Consider the following 10,168-nt stretch of genomic DNA (forward strand, 5'->3'; position numbering starts at 1 on the left):
ATACCATATTTTTTCCGGGTATGGGTTACCTCAATCACCATGAATTTTTCTAGTGCTATCCATTTGCCTGCAAGTTTCATGCTGTCATTGCTTTTGTTTTTGTTTTTGTTTTTGTGTTTCTGCAGAGTAATACTCCATTGTGTAAATGCATCACATTTTCTTTATTCATTCTTCAGTTCAAGGGCATCTAGATTGTTTCCAGGTTATGGTTATTTTTTTAATTGACAAATAAAATACACATTTCATTGTGTTACTTTCTCATTTAATTAAACTATTATTTTAGATAAGTAGTGAAATTTTGTTGTTGATTTAATTTGCTTTAGCAAGAGGACCTAAAAGTGTTTAGTTTTTATGTTCTTACCCTCAAAGCAATACAATTTCAATGGATACAAAATTATGAGCTTTACCTCATTTTTAATAAATGACACTGAAGTTTAAGATGTTTTACTATGCTGCCACAATTTGCCAGTTAACAGTTTATCTGGTGATTAAATTAGTTAATACATAGTAAGTGAAAACAATTATATTGACCTGAAATAAATTCACATTTCCTACAAAAACAATTAGATAACTGAAACAGAAAATAATGGAGTTAAACAAATTAGGACAAGAACCATTATTTATTCATTTGTACATTTTGTCTTTAAATATATAATTTTGTTCCATCAGAGTTTTCTACATATGAAATAAGAGTCACTAACATTCCTAATGAATATTTTTGACTACTTTATATACCAGTTTTGCTTGAGAAAGCCAGATTTCAGAGCATTCAAAGAATGCTTTATCACACTGCTAAGTTAAACCTACAAAGACACAGTGACTTTGTTTATTGTTTTTCAGGGGCAGGATTCTCCATGTAGCTTTGGAGCCTATCCTGGCACTCACTCTGTAGAACAGATTGGCCTTGAACCCACAGAGATCATATTTTCTCTGCCTCCTAGGAGCTGGATTTACAGGCACGCAATACCACTGTCTGACTCGACACAAAGACTCTGAAGAATTTTTCTTTAATACAAGCGAGACTTTATACTTATAACAAAATTCATTTTTATTTACCTACTAGTAGACCCTCCTTTCTTCCTTCCCAATCTCCCTGTTCCCACTTAAACATTTAGGCCAGAATATCCTCCCCAAGTTTTAAATTTATTTATCTATCTGTCTGTCTCTCTATTTATCTATCTATCTATTTACATTTTTATTCCAAATGTTCTAATAGACCCATCATATTTAATTTGAGTTGCAAAGTCACAAATTTCTCCAAATTATCAAGTTTCATTTTAGTTTAGTTTTGTCCCAGTACAATCGTCTCCTTTTTCTGGCAACCTGATTGATCCCTTATTCTTCAAGTAGTCCCTTCCCCTCTGTTTTAATCTTACCTGTATCACTGTTCTCCTTTTAATTTTAATCCATTCAAATGACCCATTTCTCTTTCACTGGCTTTCGTATGCTCTTCAAATTAACACATGAAAGAAAATGTCTGGAGGCAATTCAGTATTGTTACTACTTATTAAAATATTTAGTACATCTCTTATTTACTACATCTCTTTCATGAGAGCACTTTTCTTTGGAGCGATTGGTGATTAACTTAGATTAACTTAATATATGTCTTCTCTCTGTAATTTTCAGGATTAATTAAAATTACAGAAATGGAAAGAGTGCAGAGATAAATCCATATATGGATGAGTATATTGAAAAAGCTTTTATAGACAAAGGACCATTGTATCCATGTATTAAGAGTGGCAATTGATTTATGTGCAAGGTCTACCTGTATCATGTCAGATAAAGTTTCACCACACATGGCCCATTGGATTTAAGTCCAGCAGTGGGTGAGTTGGGGGATGGAGTGTCAGCAAAGGGCATGAAAGAATGGGCAGGTGAGGGAATGAGGGGCGTGATATGTAAGATTGTTTCTAAAGTAAAATAAAAAACAAATGATTAAAATTGCAATGAACACAATTAGTATTTTCTGGTTTACAATTGTTTTATTATTAGTCAATTAATAAATAAGAGTATAACACTATTTGTTTATTTACCTTTATTTTATACTAATTTTAGTTGTGATTTTATACTCTTTGAATGCAATTTCATCATTGAATTTACATAAAAGATTTAAACAAGCCAGCTTCAGGTGAGCTCGGGTCCCCCTGAGGCCAACCCACACCTGCCCATCACCTATCACCTCAATCTTCCAGGGGCCTGCTCCTGGCAACCAGAGGACCAGCCCACACAGGAAAGGCACTACTCCTTCCAGACCCCAACCACTGGTGACCCCATCTTTAGGTGAGCTTGGGTTCCCCTGGGGCCAGGCCCATCACCTGTCCCCTTAATCTTCTGGGGGCTCTCTCCTGGCATCCAGAAGACCCGTCCACACAGGAAAGGCATCAGTCCTTCCAGACCCCAACCACTGGTGACCCCAGCTTCAGGTGAGCTTGGGTTGCCCTGGGACCAGCCCCCATCTCCTGCCCATCACCTGTCCCCTTAATCTTCTGGGGGCTTTCTCCTGGCATCCAGAGAACCCGCCCACACAGGAAAGGCACTACTCCTTCCAGGCACCACCCTCCTTCATGCCCAGCTTCAGCCAGAGGACCTGCCCACACGGAAAAGGCATCAGTCCATCCAGACCCTACACTCTGGCATCCCCAGCTTCAGAGCTGGGAAGAAGAAAGGGGGAGAAGAGGAGGAGAGAGTAGGTCATGGGGGAACAGAAAGGTTTAGTGGGGGGTAAGATAGGGGGAGAACAAGATGAGAAATAACATAATAGAGGGAGTCATAGGTTAGAAGGAGTTCTGGCTCCAGTGAGACCTCTAGTGATCTAAAGGGATGGTACTAACTGGCATGCTAAGCAATAGAGGAGAGACTACCTTAAATGCCAATTCTTGATAATGAACTTGATGTCTACCCTATATGCTATCTTAGAACCTTCATATAATGACTGATGGAAGCAGAGGCAATCACCCACAGTTAAACTCTGAACTGAACCCATGGAACCCAGTGACAGAGATAGAGGAACAATGAGCAAATTGTCAAAGAATGGGCTGGTGAAACCAGCAGAGACAGCTGATCTGAACATGGGGGAGTTCTTGGACAACAGACTGACAGCTGGGAGGCCAGCATGGGACTGATCCAGACCCCTGAGTGTGAGAGTCAGTGAGGAGGCCTGGGCCACCTATGGGACACTGGGCAGTTTGTATCCCTGGCATACAAATGGATTTCATGTGTCCATAACACAAAGAGGGATACTCTCTCAGCCTGGACTCTTAGGGGATTGCCTGGACCCTGTCCTGAGTGTAGTGACAGACTCTGGAAATCCCTTATGTGGAAGGAAGTCGTGATAGGGTGTGAGGATGGGAGTGATGGTAGGGGCCTGCGGGAGTAGGGGAGGGAGAGGGAACTGGGATTGACATGTGAAGCAAGCTATTTAAAATTAAAATAATAAACAAAGTTAAAGAAATTTAAACAAGTTTGTAAAGAATATTGAAAGTATTATGATTGATTCATAGTAAATGAAATCATGAATTATTTACTCTCAATAAACCATAGAAGCATAATTGTAGTAAGAAACAAAAATTCCTAAATCTCTACAACTTATGTTAACTATGCACACTCTTTGACTTATGATTGATGATATGGAAAATGAAATCCTTTGTAAGTTGACATCAATGTAGCACATAAAGGATTCATTTAAAGTACCTAACCTATCAAAATTCAGAGATTTGAAATATGGTACAGTGACCAATGGCCTGTATGACTGATTGAAACCAAGGGGTCATTATTGCTCTGTAGCATTGAGTGTGCCACTCTATATATCACCAGCCAGGAAAATATCTAAATTTAAACTTTATACTGTGTAAGTACAAATACGTGGAATTGAATATAATTAACTTAAAAAAACAACATCTAAAATTTATAAGTGAACTATGATGAGTCTAGAAGCTTCTGTATCTAATATCACTGTGTGCATATTTGAAGCACCACTCACATTTTGCCATTCTTTAGCATTGCTGCCCTTATTCATTTGTACTGATTATCCATTGTGATTTTTTTCATTGTTGGTTTGTTTAGGAATGAGAGACTGAGTTTAGGGCAATGTGCATTCTGGTCAGAGCTATATTAGCAATATTAACACACCTCTGTTTTGTTCTCCTAATCTCCATATGCTCTGACTCTGAATAATACAGAGATCTGCTTTGGAGGTTTTTGTTGGAGGGAGGGTTGTTGTTTATGTATTATAGTCTGAAATTATTATACACACAAGTGTGTTTTGATCATGTCAATCTCCCATTCTATCTTATCTATGTCAACCTCAGTCTCTCTTCCAGTTTCTTGTGTTATTTTCCTAAATTTACAATGAGGGTATTTTCGTCTGCTTTTCTTAGTCGTTGGATAAAGGTTCTGCTTTCTAGACTCTCTGGCAGAGGGACTGTATGCTGGAACTCCCCTGATTTCATGTCTTAAATCCATAAATGAATGAGTACATACCATGTTATGCATCTTTTGGGTATATGCCTAAGAGTGGAATTTCTGGATCCTGTGATAGACTGAGTCCCATTTCCTGAGGAATCTCCATACTGATTCCCAAAGTGGCTGTACAAGTCAGCACTTCCATCAGCAGTGTAGGAGTGTTCACCTTTCTCCACATCCTCTCCAGCATAAACTGTCATTGGAGTTTTTGATTTTAGCCATTCTGACAAGAGTGAGATGATTTTGATTTGCATTTCACTGATAGCTAGGGATGTTAAGCACTTTGTCAAGTGCCTCTCATCCATTTTAGTCTCCTCTACTGAGAATTCTCTATTTAGTTCTATACCCCATTTTTTTGATAGGATCCTTTGGTGTTTTAGAGACTTGCTTCTTGAGTTCTTTGTAAATTTTAGGGATCAGACCTCGGTCAGTGAATATATTTTCCCAATCTGTGGATTGCCTTCTTGTCTTGCTGACTGTGTCCTTTGCCTTATCGAAGCTTCTCAGTTTCAGGAGGTCCCATTTATTAATTGCTGATCTTAGTGTCTGTGCTACTAGAGTTATGTTCAGGAAGCAGTCTCCTGTACTAATTCATTCAGGGGTGCCTCCCAATTTCTTTTCTAACAGGTTCAGTGTGGCTGGATTTATATTTAGGTCTTTGATCTAATAAGATTTAACTTTTGTGCATGGTGATAGACATGGATCTATCCACATTCTTCTACATGCCAACATCCAGTTATGCCAGCACCATTTGTTGAAGATGCTTTCTTTTTTGCATTGTATAGTTTAAGCTTCTTTGTCAAAAATCAAGTGTCCATAGTTGTGTGGGTTAAAATCAGGATTTTCAATTTGGTTCCGTTGGTTTACCTGTCTATTTTTGTGTCAATACCAAGCTGTTTTCAGGATTACAGCTCTATAATAGAGCTTGAAGTGAGGGATGACAATACCTCCATATGATGCTTTGTTGAATAAGGTTATTTTGGCTATCCTGGGTATTTTGCTTTTCCATACAAAGTTGATTATTGTTCTTTCAAGGTTTATGAAGAATTGTGCTCAGATTTTAATGGGGATTGCATTAAATACGTATGTTGCTTTCTATAAGATTGCCATTTTTACTATGATGATCCTACCTATCCAAGAGCATGGGAATTCTTTCCAATTTCTGGTGTCTTCTTTAATTTTTCCTTTAAGACTTAAAGTTCTTGCTATACATGTTTTCAATTGTTTTGTTAGAATTACCCCAAGGTATTTTATGTTGTTTGTGGCTGTTGTAAGGGTAATGATTCTCTGATTTCTTTCTCAGGCCTTTTATCATCTGTATATACTAGGGCTACTGATTTTCTTGACTTGATCTTGTATCCTACCACTTTGCTGAAAGTATTTATTGCTGCAAGAGTTTCCTGGTATTGTTTTTTTTTTTGGCCACTTATGCAAACTATCATATCATCTGCAATTAGTGAAAGTTTGACCTCTTCCTTGCCAATTTGTATCTGCTTGATCTCCTTTGGTTGTCTTATTGCTCTAGCTAGAACGTCAAGTACAATATTGAAGAGGTATGGAAAGAGTGGACAGCCTTGTCTTGTTCCTGATCTGAGAGGAATTGTCTTGAGTTTCTGTCCATTCAGTTTGATGTTGGCTGTTGTTTTGCTATTTATAGCTTTTATTATGTTGAGGTAAGTTCCTGTTATCCCTTATCTCTCCAAGACTTTTATCATGAAGGGGTGTTGGATTTTGTCAAAGGCTTCATAAGCATCCAGTATGATGATCATGTGAATTTTGCTTCTCAGATTGTTTATATGGCAGATTACATTGATGTATTTTCATGTGTTGAGCCATCCCCAAATACCTGGGATGAAGCCTACTTAATCATGGTAGATGAGTTATCAGATGTGTTCTTGAATCCTATTTGCCAGTATTTTATTGAATATTTTTGCTTCAATATTCATGAGGGATATTGGTCTGAATTTCTCTTTCTTAGTTATGTCTTGTGTGGCTTGGGTAACAAGGTTACTGAAGCCTCGTAGAAAGAGTTTGGCAAAGACACTTTTGCTTCTATTGTGCGAAATACTTTGTGATGAATTGGTACAACTCTTCTTTGAATTTCTGGTAGAATTGTGCACTGAAGCCACCTTGACCTGGGCTTTTTGGTTGAGAGACTTTCGATGACTGCTTCTATTTCCTTAGGGTTATGGGTCTATTTAATTTGCTTATGTGTTCTTGATTTAATTTTGACAAGTGATATCTATACAGAAAATTGTCCATTTCATTCAGATTTTCAAATAGTTTGGAGTACAGGTTTTCCAAAATATGACCTGATGATTCTCTGTATTTCATTGATGTCCATTGTTATGTCCCCTTTTCATTTTTGGTTTTGTTAATTTGCATATTCACACTTGGTCGTTTGGTAAGTTTGGATAAAGTTTTGTCTATCCTGTTATTTTCTCAAAGAACCAACTCTTCATTACAATTGATGTTTATATTGTTTTCCTAGTCTCTGCATTATTGGTTTCAGCCCTCAATTTTATTATTTCCTGGCATCTACTCCTCCTTGGTGAATTTGCTTCTTTGTGTCCTAGAGCTTTCAGTTGTGCTATTAATCCTCTAGTGTAAGTAATCTCCAGTTTCTTCATATGGGCACTTAGTGCTATGAAATTCCATGGTAGAATTGCTTTCAAAGTGTCCCATATATTTGGGTATGTTGTGTCCTCATTCTCACTGAATTCTAGGAAGTTTTCAATTTCTTTTTTTTATTTCTTCATTGACCCAGGAATGGTGCAATTGTGTATTATTCAACTTCTATAATTTTGTAGAGTTTCTGAAATTTGTGTTGTTGTTGAATTCTAATTTTAACTCATGGTTGTCTGATAAGGTACATGGAGTTATTGCAAATTTTTGTACCTGTTGAGATTTGATATATTGCCAATTATGTGGGGTTTTTTTTTGAGAAGGTTCCATGTGGTTCTGAGAAGGTATATTCTTTTTTATTTGGTTGGAATGCTCTATAGATGTCTGTTAATCCCAATTGGGTCATAACTTCTATTAGTTTCTTTGCTTCTTTGTTAAGTTTCTGTCTGGTAGTCCTGTCTACAGATGAGAGTGGATTGTTGAAGTCTCCCATTATAAGTGTGTTCATTTCTTCCTTAATAGTTTGCCTTGGGACTTCCAGCAATGTGACAGAAAGAAACTAGAGTTTAAGCTTCCACGTCAGTGCCTTTTGGGTCTTAATATCATGTGTTAATACTCTAGTATTTTTAAAAGCCATACCATTAACTTCTAACATTGGGTTTCTTTCCAGTTTCTTCTCACAACTTCACAAGTAGTGATTACTTGTTGTCATATGAATTCTTTATTAACATATTGTGTCCCATAAAAGCACTATCTCCTAATTTATTCATGAAATATTGCAAAAAGTAATTTTTATATTGAAATCCACTATGAAAATTATCTTTATAACCTATACTAGAGCCTCTCATAAGTTTGTATGTTCATAAACATTCAGAAACACTTTGTAAATATTTATTTGTATTATATAAAACAATTTTCAAAATTAAATATATTTTGGATGATCTTCTCCTGTCACAAGTAATTTCAGATGATTCCCCTTCTTTTCCCACGCAACTATGTTCCTCCTCAAAAAAATGTTAGCCCAATACAACTAAGCTATCAAAAAGCAAGAAAATAAAATAAAACTGCCTAAGTGTACCAGATAACAGTGTGTCTTTGAATATGCACATTTGCATGTGTGTACATGCACGCACGTGCACACACACACACACACACACACACACAAACTATTTAGTCCATTATATTCTGGGAAACTACTCCCAAATATAACTTGCCCTCTAATTGTTGAGGTACCCAATGTCACTTTATTGCAGAAACAACTTTTCCCTCTTCTAGCATGTAAAATTTACAGTTCAGATGTTAAAATTTACTCTGGTAGATAGCATATTATTGTTCATTTAAAAAATATAGTAAAACACAAGTTAAAAGAAAACCTATCATTTCAGAGGTGGATAGGATAAACCAGCAAAAGGAAAACAACCCAAGAGAAGCCATAAGTGTCAGAAACACACTGGTGTGCTTATTCATAAATTCTGTAGAGAAACTAAACTGGCGGGAATTGTCTGTACACAGAGGATGTGGCACAGAGCCCTGCCCATGCTGCATTGGATGCTTCAGTCTCGTAATTCATATGTACTTTGTTCATGTTGATATAGAGGGTCTTGTTTTTCAGTCTCTTCTTCCCTCCTTGTTCTTTTACTCTAGTGGTCACTTTTTCACAGAATTCCCCGGTCTGTGATTGGAAGGACTTGTTCTAAGGACTCTCTCTCTCTCTCTCTCTCTCTCTCTCTCTCTCTCTCTCTCTCTCTCTCTCTCTCTCTCAATGTGTAATGTATAGCTGTAGATGTGTATGTGTGTGTTAGCTTTAAATGAATATTTTTGTATATATATACAATTTATGTGTTATTTTATCTACCCTTAACCACTTCTAGCAGTATTCAGAGCTATATCATATTTTCCTCACACCTTCTTCATCACCATTTTCTTTTTTAAACATACTTATCTCAAATTTCATTGAATATATTTGGATTGTATCCCTCAGATATAAACCATGCTTTTACTGTTACTGGCTTAATCCACTAAATTTAATTAATACTCCAGTATAAGCATGAATATAGGGCCATCCAATAATTCAAAGATAATCTGAGGTTCATAGTGCTATTGTTATCAAGAATATACGAAATACTATGAGGAGCCAGTGTCATATTCATCTATATAAAATACAATAATCCCATTAGCTGTCAGTTATTTTAAGTAATTTCCATAGCTTCATAGGCAAGTTGACCAATATAGCAATTGTAACATGCCTTCCTTTAGTTAAGTGCTGTTTATAAAGTATAGCTCATGTTTACAAATTAAAAAATAGTTACTTTTGATTATTTCCACTTTGCATATTACTTTATTTGTTCTCTGGCACTTTAACTATTTTTATTTTCTAAATTTACTACAGATTGTGTGTTTTAAATTGCAAAACATATTTAATGTTAATAAAAGACTTACTATTCCAAATTTGCAATATTTAAAAAAAATGATTGAGCACTGATTAAACTTAATCATTACTTGTTGGCATTTTGCTTTTTTTCTGTGGTCAATTCTATATGTGAATAGTGGGAAAGTATTCTCCTACTGTAAACTCCCTGTAAACTTATCCAGTTTTCCAATATTTCTATCTGTAGAGACTTGGGGGATAGGAATTGAACACAAAGTCCCAACAATAACCAAGAAACTGTTTATAAAACCTCAGCTTTTTCAGTGGAGTGTCTTTATGTCAAACAGTTCAGGGCAGGTCCTATATCCAGGTGTCTTTGGCCAAAACTAAATGAACTAATTAGCATTTTTATCATTTAGTGTATATGTGAGAGACAGAGTCTGTGAGTGTGAATGCCCACACACAAAGGCACACATTTTTTTGTTTTGTTTAGTCTTACTGGGTTTATTTGTATGTATATTCCCTTAGTATATATATATATATATATTATATATTTGCATATGTGTAATATATAAATTATTGTTATACAAGTGTGCACACACACATATATATTTATATATTCTTTTATAAAGTAACACAAGAGCTAAAAATAGTTCCAAACTCTTATATTTAATATAAAGAGAATTTTGTCAGGCATAATAGACAAGGCAAGAC

Source organism: Mesocricetus auratus, unplaced genomic scaffold (genome assembly GCF_017639785.1).
Source record: "Mesocricetus auratus isolate SY011 unplaced genomic scaffold, BCM_Maur_2.0 Super-Scaffold_2245, whole genome shotgun sequence".
Taxonomy (NCBI): Eukaryota; Metazoa; Chordata; class Mammalia; order Rodentia; family Cricetidae; genus Mesocricetus; species Mesocricetus auratus.